We start from the raw sequence: 14,411 nt of genomic DNA, 5'->3' as shown, positions 1-14,411 counted from the left end.
CCCGGCCCCGGACCCCTTAAAGGGGCACGGGCTGGCTACGGTGCCCGTGCCAGGTGCAAGCCTGCCAGCACCCAGCTAGCAGACCCTGCACCTGGCACGGCACAGAGCCACCCACCCGATGCCCCCCAGCCCACCCCCTCTTGCCGGGACCAGGCTGGCGGCTCCCGGGAGCTTGCCCTGGACCGCAAGAGGCGGGCACCTTCCTGGACTAGTGCGGACATCGTGGACCTCGTCCACGATCTCCGCACTAGGCACAGGAAAGTGGCCGTCTAGGGCAGGAGAGCTGCCAGCCTGGCCACCCAGGAGCAGGTGTTCATGAAAATCAAGGGGGTCCACTGAGACCCCCGACCCTGAGCCCTGAGCTTACAATGGCCGTCCTGGGTCAGACCAAAGGTCCATCTAGCCCAGTAGCCTGTCTGCCAACAGCGGCCAACCCTAGGGACCCTGGAGGGGATGGACCGAAGACAATGACCAAGCCATTTGTCTCGTGCCATCCCTCTCCAGCCTTCCACAAACTTTGGGCAGGGACACCACTCCTACCCTCTGGCTAATAGGACTCCATGGACCCAACCTCCATGACTTGATCTCACTTCCCTTTATACTCTGTTCTAGTTGTAGCCTTCACAGCCTCCTGCAGCAAGGAGTTCCACAGGTTAACTATTTGCTTTGTCAAGAACAACAACTTTCTCTTACTAGTTTCAAGCCTGCTACCCATTCCTTTCCTTTGGTGTCCTCTAGTCCTTCTTTATGGGAACTCAGGAAGAACTTTTCTGAATGCACCCTCTCCACCCAACCCCTGCTTTTAGAGACCTCTATCCTGTCCCCCCTCCGTCTCCTCTATTCTAAGCAGAACAGTCCCAGTCTCTGTAGCCTCTCTTCATATGGGACCTGTTCCCAACCCCTGATCATGTTAGTTGCCCTCCCCTCTCCCAGCCTTTCTCTTCCCCACTCCCACCTCCTATTCCCAGTCTCCCCCAGTTTTTTTTCAATAAAGACAGAGTCAATGTTGGAAGAAACGTTATCTTTATTTTGTACATCAATAAGAAGGGGGGCTAAGGAAGGGTAAGTGGAAGGAGGTGAGGGAGGAATGGGGTACGAGCCCCCGATGGGGAGGACTGGGCTGGCTCTGCGGGCTTCTGGGGGTGGAAGCTCTCCTGCAGCCCCCCAATTACTCCCTCTCCCCAGATGGCAGCCTGCGGCAAGTGCAGCCGGGCTGATGGCCGAGTGGTGTGATGTGCCCAGTGTGGGCACTCAGGGCACTCCAAGTCAGAACTTCTTTGCAAGCGGGGCACCCCTGAGAACTGTCTGTCCGGGGTGGGGGTCGGGACCCTTTAAGCGCAGCCCTCGGCTAGCCTGAGACAGCATCTCCATGCTCTAAGTCCTCCTTTTATGCCCTGCCGGCACTGCTTCCGGCCATCCTTAAGCCCTGTTCAGAGTCCACTCAATGTGGACTTGCTAGTTCGAACTAGCAAAACGCTAATTCGAACTAGTTTTTAGTTCTAGATGCGTTAGTTCGAACTAGCTTAGTTCGAATTAACTAATTCGAACTAAGTTAGTTCGAACTAGCGCTGTAGTGTAGACGTACCCAGACTGCCTCTGCTGGAAGGTCTGTCCACATCCCCTGCCCTGTGTCTGGGCGACCGCCCGCAGGAATCAGGGTGGGCGCAGCAGGGCTGCTGGGCAGGGAAGGGCCGAAACGGGAGAGGGGGCAGGAAACAGCGAGAAATGAGAGCAGGGCACAAGCACCCATGGTGGGTTTCTGTGCCGCTGACGTGCAGGGAGGTGTCATGCTCCAGGCTGTTTCAGTGGGTTTGCAGGGTCTAAGCGAGCTCTGCCCCCATAGCCAGCTGGGGAGGGGAAAGGCTTCAGGCCCAGGCTGTATTTGCACACATCCCCCCTGCCGTGGTACCGCACAGCTGTGCTGTCTGAGGGATCCACCTGAGCTGGTGCTGGGTACAAATCACCATAGTACTGAGTGCAGGGGGAGTGACAAGTTCTTGGCAGGGGTGTTGCTTTACTAGATGGGCAAAGGGCAGCAGAACTGTGCTAAGCCACCCTGAGAGAGAGGGTCACCCTCCCCTGAACTGCGCCCACGAAGAGGGGGCTGGGATGCCAGAGCCCTGGGATGGTGGCGGGGCGTTACCCGGGGGTCTTTCAGCCCAAACCTCTCGGTAACTTTTACTCTCTGCAAGGTGGTGTCAGGAAATAATTCTGGGGAGACCCGGTCATCCTACCGATAGAGGGATGGTACAAACAGGACAACACAAGACGCTTTCACTTACAGCTAAACTTTACTTAGTCTTAAGCACTTACACACGTCCGCAAAAGGTCAATAAAACCCTCGATAGTTACTGATGTTGAGTGTGGCTCTCAAGGGACACCGGGCAGGCTTCCAATGGCCAGTCTGTCATCTGCCGGTGGGGACAGAGATGCATCCAGATGTGAAGAGTCCTCAAGTGTCCCCAAGTGTCCCCCAAATTGTCCCACTTATTCAAACTTTCTTTCGCTATTTATCCATTGGTATGACAATAACATGTCATTTAAGCACATGTCAGGCAGGCACTTTTCAAAGGTTAGACAAGAGGTTTTCTTTTGATCCTCACTTTCACCAGATGCATTTTTCCTTTTTCAGAGCTGCCATGCCCGGCCCTGACAGGTCTGTGTTGCATTGTTGAAAGGGAACCCCCAGATATTGAACCCCCAGATATTGTTTTCTGAGGGTCCCCTGTCCAGCCCTAGCCCCCGCCTCCGCCTGTCCCCAGCCCGGCTGTTAGTTCTGCCCCTGCCCAGCCCCCACCTCTGCCCTTCAGGGCCTGTCTGCTCCCTGGGGCTGCAGTAGGTTTCTTCCACCTCCCTTCTCTGGATCTGCGAGGGAGGGGGAAGAGATTCTGGGGTCATAGGGGCTGGGTACAGGGGAGTCCTCCAGGGTCACAGAGGCTGGGGTGTGTGAGGCCAGAGGGGCTGGTGTCAGGGAGCCAGTCGGAACTCGGTGTCTGTGTCCCAACGCATCCCCAGCCAGGGTCGGATTCTCTCCCCAGGGAGGGAGCCTGGGGGGAAAGTGAAGATCGAGGCCTCGGTTCCAGCATCGATAAATGTCACTTGCCTCCCATCACAGTCCAGGCAAACCCGGATCCTGCTGGGGGGGCTCAGGGATAAGGGGGTGTGAGGGTCAGTAAGAGCCCAGAACTCATCCCCCCACCGCCGCACAGCCCAGATCCCGTCCTTGGGGCTTGGGGTGCTCAATCCCTTCCTTCTTACAGACTCTCTGGCCACCCCCACAGCCCAATATTGCCCATCCCCCACCTCTACCTCCACCTCCCAGTAATGTCTCCCCGAGATGAAACCCTTGCGGCCCAGCACACAGAACCAATTGTCAAATCTCTCCGGGGTGTTGGGCAGTGGCTGCTGTGTGCATCTCCATCTCACACGTTTCCCATCCTCCGACAGGATGAGCCAGGGATGCGCCATGTCTGCTTCCAGAGTCACGTTGGCTGGGGGAGAATCAGAGCGTGAGGGGCAGAGCTTGGCCCTGGGGAGGTCGACGGTGTCAGGGACAGAATCTGCCCCAGCTGGGCAGTGACTCAGGGACTCTCCTGCCTCCAGGGGCGCCCGGCTCTGAGTGGGGAGCAGCCCTGAGGTCTCGGCCCAGCCCCTGAGGTTCATCCCACTGGCCAGTGACAGAGCCCAGAGATTTACTGACCTGACCTGAGACTCAATCTTCCCCCTCAAGCACCATCTGTCCCTGGGTGGGGATCAGGGGCCCTGCAGAGGCAACTGGTGAGGGGGGGACAGGGAGGCCACCAGCCACATGACCCCCCCCCAGCCCAGAGAAGGGCTGCGACAACCCCCCTCCAGCACAGGCTGCGCCTCCCCCTGCCACTGCTCTGCCCCCTCCCTGCTCTGTCCCTGCCCTGCCTCTTCCCCCCACTGAGGCAGCCCCAAGGGAATAGCAGCACGGGGGAGGGGACCCGTAGCAGCAGTGCCCCATTCAACAGCAGCAGGAGGGAGAGATGGAACAAGTGACCCCGGCGCACTCTGCTCCCCAAGAAAAGAGAGAGGGTGCTTGGACCTGATTTCATTTGTTGTGTTATAGAGATACCCCCACCCCTAAAACCCACTTCATCAGATGGATCGTAGTGGAGTTTACACCCACGAAAGCAGATGTCCTAACACATCTGTTAGTCTCAAAGGTGCCACAGAACCCCTTGTTGTCTTTGCAAACAGACTAACACAACAACTTCCCAGCAGGGAGGGGCAGGGACCGGCCCCAGCTGGGCTGGGCGGGAAGAGGCTGAACAAGGCGAGTCCTGCACTGGGGGTGCCCAGGCGCCGTGCGGAGGGAACGGGGGTGTCTCTGTCCCAGCCATGGCAGGAGGCTGACTCAGGGGTGACAGAAGGAAGAGGGGCCCCAGGGAGCTGAGGGGGGTCCCAGCAGGGGCTGGGTGGAGGGAGAGAGAAGCTGAGCTCACGCGGGGGGAGAGGAAAAGGGGAACAGGACCAGAGCTCTGCTCTCAGCAGCTCCCCAGCTGCCTGCCATGGGCCCAGGACTGCCCCTGTCTGTGCCCCGGGCCCTGGTGCTCTGGGGTCTTCCCCCGGCAGAGCAGGGACCCTCCCATGGACTCTTGGGTCCTCTGCCGGGGGCAGGAGAAAGAGCAACGTCCCTGAGTGCCCCAGAGTCCATGCTGGGCACAGCCCCTCAGTCACTGGGGGGAAGAAAAACTCCCCTCTTGAACCCCCCCTCCAAGCCAGGGAACAAGGGGATCCCAAAGCCAAGAGCTGCCAAGGAGGCCAGGCCAGGCCAAGCATGCTGGAGAAAGACACACAGCCAGGAGGGAGGGACAAGGGAGCTGTCCTGGAGGGGAGAGGGGGAGAGATGGTGCTCAGAACCACATTGGATGGGATGGAAAAGGAGACCATGGGGAAGGTTACATGGCTGGGGCAAGGGCAGTGGAGCAGGAGGAAGGGGACGCACAGGCACAGGCAGCTGTAAAGGGCCTCCCCTGATGCTGAATGCTGCCAGCCTGGGAACAGGTCCTAAGAGGCTTAGTTGGGTTCATCAACTTTCTCTCTGTTTTATCTGTCAGAGGCCTGGGTCTGAGAGGCAGGAGCAGCAGATCCAACAACACCTGCATCCATTGCGTGTTGGTGGGACACAGCCCTGGAATCGTCTTCTCCTTGTGAGCAGGGTCTGAGTGAATCCTCCCCTGATGCCTGTTACCATCTGGGCTGGGGCAGACTTCAGGTGCAGACCATATTGGCACAGACCCCCCCGCCTGCCGAGATGCCCAGGGCTGGAGGGGCTTGGCCCAGCGCTCAGTTCTGGGCTGGGTTGCCAGGCACTGCAGTGAGCCCGGTGAGAAGCGCAGCCGGGAAAGTAACTCCAGGACTCCCCCTGGTCTGTGTTTTCTAATGGACCCCTGCCCCCGCTCTCAGGCACTGGGGGACACTCTCCACTCGGGGGTGTTTGATTTGCACGGCCCTCTGGGGAACGCTGCATGAGTGATGCACCCAAATACTTGGATGCCAATATCTGAACGGCATCGTGACGCGGATTCCCCTCCCTTTGGGCTATTGCTGATCCTGCACCATTGACGTTTGACACAAACTCTGTGGCTGTGGCTGATCTGAGCCTCACACCGAGATGTTTCCCGCCCTGCACATCGTGCACATTGACACACTGGCTGGGCCGACACTGCCCACGTGATGGGGCCGTGCAATGTTCTTACGCTCTTTGTGGGGAAAGGGCGCAGAGCGGGACGGAGCAGGCCCTGAAGGAGGGGAGCTCCTCTGGTCTGCGGCTCCCTGGCTAAGCAGGGGGAAGGGGGGTCAATGCCAGGGAGGGACAGGAGTCGGTGGGGGCTGGGCTATGCGGGCTCTTCCCCCACCAGGGCTCCCACTCAGCTGACGAGATTCCCTGGGGCCCAGCCTTCCTGCTCCCGGGCTGGCAAAGCTGAATCACTCACAAGCAGGCCGAGGGGCTAAGCCTCCGAGCCGGCCTGGGCACCGCGCTGCAGGGAGGGGCAGGGCAGAGGCTGCCTGAGCAGCGAGGGTCCCTGCGACCCAGGGAAATCATGAGAGGCTGGTGGGGAAATTGTCTGACACTTGGATGAACATAATTTGTTGGGGAAAACTCAACGTGATTTCTGTAAAGGGAGATCCTGCCTTACTAAGCTACTGGAGTTATTTGAAGGGGTCAGCAAACATGTGGACAAGGGGATCCAGTGGATACAGTGTGCTTAGATTTCCAGAAAACCTTTGACAAGGTCCCCCACCAAAGGCTCTTAAGGAAAGTAAGTTGTCATGGGATAAGAGGGAAGGTCCTTCCGTGGATTAATAACTAGCTAAAAGACAGAAAACAAAAGGTAGGAATAAATGGTAACTTTTCAGAGTGGGGAGAGGTAACTAGTGGGTCCCTCAAGGGTCTGTCCTGGAACCAATCCTATTTAACTTATTTATAAATGATCTGGAGAAAGGGGTAAATAGTGAGGTAGCAAAATTTGCAGGTGATACCAGACTGCTCTAGATAGTTAAGACCAAAGCAGGCTGTGAAGATCTCACAACACTATGGCTACGTCTAGACAGGCATGATTTTCCAGAAATGCTTTTAACGGAACAGTTTTTCATTAAAAGCATTTTCGGAAACAAGCGTCTAGATTGGCACAGACGCTTTTCCACAACAGCACTTTTTGCAGAAAAGCGTCCGTGGCCAATCTAGACGCGCTTTTGTGCAAAAAAGCCCCGATCACCATTTTCGCAATCGGTACTTTTTTGCGCAAAACAAATCTCAGTCTACACTGGCCCGAACAGGAGCAGCATAGTATTTCCGCAAAAAGCACCGATTTCTTACAGTAGGAAGTCAGTGCTTTTGTGGAAATTCAAGCGGCCAGTGTAGACAGCTGGCAAGTTTTTCCGGAAAAGCGGCTGATTTTCCGGAAAAACTGGCCAGTCTAGACAAGCCAGCGTGATTGGGCAACAAAATGGCAAATTAAATGTTATGTTGATATCTGTTAAGTAATGCACACTGGAAGAAAATTATCCCAACTGTACATACCATATGATGGGGGCTAATTTAGCTACAACTAATCAGGAAAGAGATCTTGGAGTCACAGTGGATAGTTCTCTGAAGAGGACCATGCAGTGTGCAGCGGCAGCCGAAAAAGCAAACAGAATGTTAGGAATCATTCGAAAAGGGATAGAGAATAAGACAGAGAATATCATATTGCCTCTGTCTAAAAACATGGTACGCCCACATCTTGAATACTGTGTGCAGATCTGGTTGCCTCATCTCAAAAAAGATATATTATCATCAGAAAAGGTTCAGAGAAGGGCAACAAAAATTATTCGGGATTTGGAACTGGGCCCACATGAAGAGAAATGAAAAAGACTGGGACTGTTCAGATTAGAAATGAGGAGATTAAGGAGGGATATGATAGAGGTCTATAAAATCATGATGGGTGTGGAAAAAGTGAAAAAGAGGAAGTTATTTAGTTGTTCCCACAATATAAGAATTAGGGGTCTCCAAATGAAATGAAAAGGCAGCAGGTTTAAAACAAATAAAAGGAAGGTTTTTTTCATTCAGTGCACAGTCAACCTGTGGAACTCCTTGCCGGAGGATGCGGTGAAGGCTAGAACTTTAACAGGGTTCAAAAAAGAGCTAGATAGATTCATGGAGGTGAGGTCCATCAATTGCTGTTAGCTAGGATGGTGTCCCTAGCCTCTGTGTTTCTGGAGGTGGGTGACAGAGGAGGGAACACATGATGATTACCTATTGTGATTTTCTCTCTCTGGGGCATCTGGCATTGGCCTCTATTGGCAGACAGGACACTGGGCTAGATGGACCTTTGGTCTGGCCCAGTCTGGCAGGTCTATGTTCTTATGTGATCTCGGGCCAGGGCGTTGCAGAGGCAGCTCTGAGCAGGAGGAAGCCTGGGGAGCAAAGGAAGAGGACAGCGGCAGGGGGCGGGTGGCAGAGGCAGAGAAGAGCAGAAGGGACTGGGTGGCAGAGGCAGAGGACAGCGGCAGGGGGAGGGTGGCAGGGGCAGAGGACAGCAGCAGGGGGCGGGTCTCAGGGGAGAGGACAGCGGCAGGGGGGCAGCAGCAGGGGGCAGAAGACAGGGGGTGGGTGGCAGGGGCAGGCAGCAGCAGAAATGTCACCAACTACCCTTCTCTCCCTCTCAGGGGTGGGGGGCACTCATGGGGAAGTAACTCTGGTTTGGTGCTGCCAAGGCTGAGGCCGGGGACACAGCCAGGGACTGGGGGTGGGGGCTGCAGCTGCGCAATGGGCTTGTGGCGTTTCCCCAGGTTACTGCTCGGTTCCTCTTCCCTTTTCAGAAGTGTCTTTTGTTATGCTCAGACCCAGGGCTTGTGCCGGGGGACGTGCTGCCTCCTAGGGCAGAGCAGCCCAGCCCAGAGAAACCCGCCGCTTCCCCAGGCCAACCCACACTGGCTCACAGGGCTTAGGCTGTGGGGGGGCATCATTTTCCCAGGTTACTGGGTTGGGGCTCAAACCGGCTCTGTGCGGTGTTGTTAAAAGGGGACTCTGGACATTGAACCTGCCCATGGTTGCCACCGACACCACCTGGCAGAAGAGTCGTGACCTGACGGCATCTTTGAACTGCAGCTGCTGGTGCTGACGCCCTGAAATCTCAGGCCCCAGCCTGCTCCCATGGTGATGGCAAAGGAGCCGCATTGTCACATGGGAGGGGACATCTGAACACTGACAAACCATGAACGTCAATTACCTTCTTCTGTAGGGAATATAGATCTTCTCCAGCCTGAAACCAAGCAGAGAAACCCAGCTGAGAGTGATGGGAGCACACACTCAATCTCAGAGAGCAAACCACGGCCCGTGGGCCCCACCTGCCCTGCTGGCCTTTCTATCTGGCCCTGAGCTGCGTCCTCGGACCCATCGCTTATTTCCCTTCCCCCACAGTCCCCACTCTTTACGCCACCTACCCGGGCTCCTGGCAGGGTGACAGAAGCTGTGTCCAGGCAGCCCAGCTGTGGTGACACCAAGCCTCGTGTTCTAGGTGGTGCAGTCATGGGGCAGAGAGCGGAAGGAGGGGGAGTTGGACAGAGGACAGGCGTCCGGGGGTGGGATGGCCTGGGCAAGGAGCAGTGGGGGTTGGATTGGGGTAGACCGTCCTAGGGGGGTGTGACGTAGTGGGGGTACCTGCTGGCTCTGGGGTAACCCCCCCTGGCTGCCGTGGGTACCACGACCCAGCAAAACAGGATGAGTCACTATGCAAACCAGTGGCCAGACACCCCCCATGGAGAGGAACAAAGGAAGGTGGAATGCTGCCCTGGCTGGGGGGCAGGGCTGGAAGTTAGTTAGTGGGTTGCTGGCTGTCTGAGAGCATGGAGGAGAGCCTAGGGGAAGGGGCTGGAGTTTAGGGGCCCAGTCTCCCCCATCTCAAGGGGGCCTGAGGCATCCTAGCCCAGATCGGTGACCAGACTACATCTGTGCTGTGCTGTATCCTGGAGAGGCAATAAACTTCCTCTATTCCACCGGCTGGTGCAGTCTGTTTGTGCTATTTCGGGGTGCAGGAGACGGGGGACCCCAACGCGCCGTCACACTGGTGTCAGGGGTGGGATGCACTGCACCCCGTGGATGGAGCTTCCAGTGGCAAGCGACAAGGCGCAGTAGAAGCAAGAGCCCTGGAGCCAGGCGTGCTGGAGACAGAGCGAAGCGGTTCCTGGGAATCGTGGGGCGCTGCAGCACTAGACTGGTGAGTCTGCACCGAGGGGCCCAGCGGGCAGATGGCCTATGCCCGACTCTTGAAGGCAGAGCTGGTGGGGCTGTGCAGAGAGAGGGGCTTGCCTGTGCGGAAAGCAACCAAGGCCCAGCTGATTGCCCCGCTGGAGGAGAATGACCAGCCACAGGGCCAGGATCTTGTCCCCAGGGGAAGCAGCCAGACCCCCCCTGAGAGTGTGTCAGGCTCAGAGAGGGGGAGGAACGCTGGAACCCACCGGAGAGATGAGACAGCGTCTCCCGGGAGGCCTGCAAGTAATAGCCCATCTAGGGCAGGGGCCAGCCCAGCGGAGCTGCGGCGGCTGAAGATCCAGCTGCGGATCAAGGAATTGGAAGTAGAGGACCGAGAGAAGGAGCGCCAAGATCGAGAGAGGCAGCGACAGCATGAGCTGGCCATGGCAGAGCGGAGAACCGGCGGGGCACCGGCTGCGCCAAGTGCGGATGGGCCCCAAGGTCCCAGGACTGCCAGACGCTTGGAGAGGCTCGTGGTGGCCCAATTGAAGGACATGGGCGACATAGACGGGTTCCTCAGTGCCTTTGAGAGGGCCTGTGGACTGCGACGGGTTCCCCCAGCTGACTGGCTGCAGGAGCTCATCCCCGCACTGAACCAGGAGGCGGCCGGAGTGCTCAGTCAGCTGGAGGACCTACAGCCAGGGGATTACAACTGAGTCAAGGAGGCCCTGCTGCACAAGTTCGGGCTGACCCCCAAGATGTACAGGAAGAAGTTCCGGGGGGTACAGAAAGGGCCACGGGAGACCTACGTGGACCTGGCCTCCCGCCTGGCGCAATACTGCCGCAAGTGGGTGTCTGGAGTCGGAGCCCAGACCGCAGAGGAGCTGCTCAAGCTGGTCATGATGGAGCAGCTCTATGAAGCGTGCCCACCCAAACTGAGGCTGTGGCTCAAGGACCAGAGACCCCCCAGGAGGCCGGGAGACTGGCGGATGAGTTCGTGGAGAGCCGGTCCGGGGGTGAACGGGAGTCCCGGAGAGAAAGAGAATCGCGCAGAGACCGGTTCTTGGCGGAGCAACGGAGAGAGACACCTCCGAGGTGAGCCCCAGGGACCAGGACCAGTCATCGATACCCCAGAGAACCAGCCAGGCCCTGGACAGAGACAGCCCAAAGCCTAACTTGCCAGCGCTGTGGGCAAAAAGGCCACAAGAGGGCTCAGTGCACCAGGTCCCAGGACCGGGGACTTTCCAGGGTTAACTGGCTGGGGCGGGAGGAAGGGCAGGCTGCCCCAGAGGCAGGGGCTGGCAGGCAAACCTCAGCTCAGAGAGAGGGGAAGGATGCTCAGTGCACCTCCCCTGGGAGGTCTGATTCTCAGGAGGCAGATTTCTCCGTGTACCGGGTGGGGACAGGACGGCCCCTGCGGAGCGAGTGCCTCATACCCCTGGAGGTGGATGGTAGGAAGGTGACGGGCTTCTGGGACACGGGGGCGGAGGTGACTCTGGCCCGATCCGACATAGTGGCCCCAGAGCAGATACTACCCCACACACAGCTGACCCTGAAGGGCATAGATGGGTCTCCGTTTAAGGTGCCTGTAGCCCGGGTGCATCTGAAATGGGGGGCGAAGGAAGGCCTCAAGGAAGTGGGGGTGCACCCGCACTTGCCCACCGAGGTGCTGATGGGGAATGACCTAGAGGAGTGGCCCCATGAATCCCAGCGGGCTCTAGTCACTACCCAGAGCCAGAGCCAGAGGGGGGCTGACAACGTGGGTCCAGGGAAGGACTCCTGGCAGCGTCCTCAGGGTCCCATCCCAGCGGACACGGGGTCCAGCCAGGCTGGGACTCCGGACCTAGGCAGAGGTGGGGGACAGGTCCCGATCCCTGCCTCAGCAGCTGAATTCCAGGCTGAGGTGCAGGCAGACCCCTCCTTGCAGAGGCTGAGGGACCAGGCTGGCCTCCGTGCAGCTCAGCCCTGGGGGAGAGGTGGCCAGAAGAGATTCCTGCGGGAGCGTGGACTCCTGTTCCGTCAATGGCTTCCCCCCAGGAAGGCGAGGGCATGGGGGGTCCAGCGGCAGCTGGTCATCCCCCGAAAGTATCGCCTCAAGCTGCTGTATTTGGCCCACGATGTCCCCGTTGGGGGCCACCGGGGGATCCGGAGCACCCGGCTGAGGCTGCTCCAGCACTTCTATTGGCCGGGAATCTTTACAGCCGTGCAGAGGTACTGCCGGTCCTGTGACTCCTGCCAGAGGGGCGGTAAGGCCCAAGACAGGAGGAAAGCGGCTTGGGGGTCTCTACCCCAGATAGAGGACCCTCTGGGCTTGCTGAGAGAGTTATGGGAGGGGAAGTCCTCACTGGATGGAGCATCGGGGATGGAAGCCGCCCTGGCTGTCCAGAGAAGGCTCGCTGGGCTCATGGCCCCGGCCCGAGAGACCCTGGCCAGAGATCAAGGCCAGCGGAAGGGTGGGAGTGACCCCCGAGGACAGGCCTGTGCCAGTCGCCCTGGAGCGGGGCAGCGAGTGGACAGAGGGAAGCCAGCTCATGTGGGGCCTCGCCACGGCCGGCCCGAGTCAAGGGGAGCACCCATGTCCCCAGGGCGGGTTCCCACGCAGAGGACCCGAACTTCCCTAGGTCACGAGCGGAGTGACCCTGCTCAGTTCGCTCTTGGAGGGGGGAGAACTGTGACATAGTGGGGGTACCTGCTGGCTCTGGGGTAACCCCCCCTGGCTGCTGTGGGTACCACGACCCAGCAAAACAGGATGAGTCACTATGCAAACCAGTGGCCAGACACCCCCCATGGAGAGGAACAAAGGAAGGTGGAATGCTGCCCTGGCTGGGGGGCAGGGCTGGAAGTTAGTTAGTGGGTTGCTGGCTGTCTGAGAGCATGGAGGAGACAGCCTAGGGGAAGGGGCTGGAGTTTAGGGGCCCAGTCTCCCCCATCTCAAGGGGGCCTGAGGCATCCTAGCCCAGATCGGTGACCAGATTACATCTGTGCTGTGCTGTATCCTGGAGAGGCAATAAACTTCCTCTATTCCACCGGCTGGTGCAGTCTGTTTGTGCCATTTCGGGGTGCAGGAGACGGAGGACCCCAACGCACCGTCACAGGGGGCAGTAGGGAGCTGAAGAACAGGGGTCAGATGGGGCTAGGCCTGAGCCATGCCTGGCTGTTTCCTTCCCTGCCTGGCCACCCCTACAATTTCTGTATGTTGATGTGGCCGCAAGCTGAAAAATCTGCCCACTCCTGCTACGTACACAGGATTCAACATTGTACAGAGTGACACGGTGCAGAAGATGGAAGTTACAAATTCTACTAGAAATGTCGAATAAATGAGAAAAAAACCCAGAGCTGCACACACACTGCATGAGCCTTGCGGTTGGGTTGCGGAGGCTGCCTGTGGAATGAGTCCTACTAAGTTACAATCAAACTTTACTTGCAAACATCTTACACTTATAAACGAGCCAAGAAAACCTATTTAAAGCAAGTTTCTGCTTTTGTGGAAATCAATGACGCCTGCTGCTGAATCCTGTAGCTACAGGGGTTATTCTAAAAAAGTACAAGTATGGGGGGGAGGGTTTCTTACAAGAGTCTTTGGGCACTTGCTGTTTCTTCGATTACTAGTCATACTGTTCGTTCATCTTGACCAAAGGATGGTTTGCATCATGTTATTTCATTACATTTTTAGAACTAAGGTTAAGGCTCAACTTCTATTCAAATAGCAGCACATTGTAGTAGCTTGGCATCCTCTCTCAAGTGACCTTTTGCCGTGAGAATTCTCATGCTTACTCTGAGACCATTCTTAATTTGTAAAGTTATATTATAAAAATGACAAAAACCCAAACCCATCAGCAACACAGCCCCGTGGTGAGGACACACCTTAGCACAACAGGGTTTACACGGAGGGAGAAGGAGAATGACACTTACTGAGTTCTGCTGTCTGGTTCTCTAGAAAACAAGGAGAAATTAATCAGTGATGAGTGGGGGGGTTTGTCTTTCCAGGATCTGCATGAGGGTGGGGTTTCCAACACTGCCTAAGTGACTAGGGTGCAGGAGTCCCAATGTCCCTACATCACTTACGCAGTGTTGGAAATCCCACTGCCAAAGGCTAGACACACGATGGCTGAAATTGGCCAGTGCTGGGCAGGGCTAATGCGAAACCCCCTGTACCACTCAGTGCCCGCGTAGCAGAGTGGCTGTGAGCCAGAGCCCCCGTGCCCTTCCCAGCATGTCACAGGCACAGTCTTTACGCTGCCCTAGAAGGTTTAGAATGAGGGAGACTATGATGTGTCCCACCAAGACAAGAATTTCCCCCTTCTCTTGCCTGCGCCGTGGGTCTGTGTCAGGGCTGACAGGCAGGGCCCAAAGCTCTAATACGAAGTGAAGGCTGGTGGTAGCTTGTGCCCTTCCAGAACATCATCGAATCCCAGGGCCAGCAGAGACCTCAGGAGTCATCGAGTCCAGCCCCCTGACCAAAGAAGGACCAACCCCAACTACGTCAACCCAGCCAGGGCTTTGTGAAGCTGAGACTTAAACACCTCTAGGGATAGAGATTCCACCCCCTCCCCAGGGAATCCAAACCAGTGTGTTACCACACTCCTGGAGAAATAGTTTTTCCTAATATCCAATCTAGATCTCCCTCACTGCAACTTGAGACCACTGCTCCTTGTTCTGCCATCCATCACCACTGAGAACAGCCTCTCTCCAGCTGCTTTGGAACCTC

This window comes from Pelodiscus sinensis, chromosome 19, assembly GCF_052426305.1.
Source record: "Pelodiscus sinensis isolate ZL-2025 chromosome 19, ASM5242630v1, whole genome shotgun sequence".
Lineage (NCBI taxonomy): Eukaryota > Metazoa > Chordata > Testudines > Trionychidae > Pelodiscus > Pelodiscus sinensis.
Note: the sequence above shows the minus strand (reverse complement) of the source record.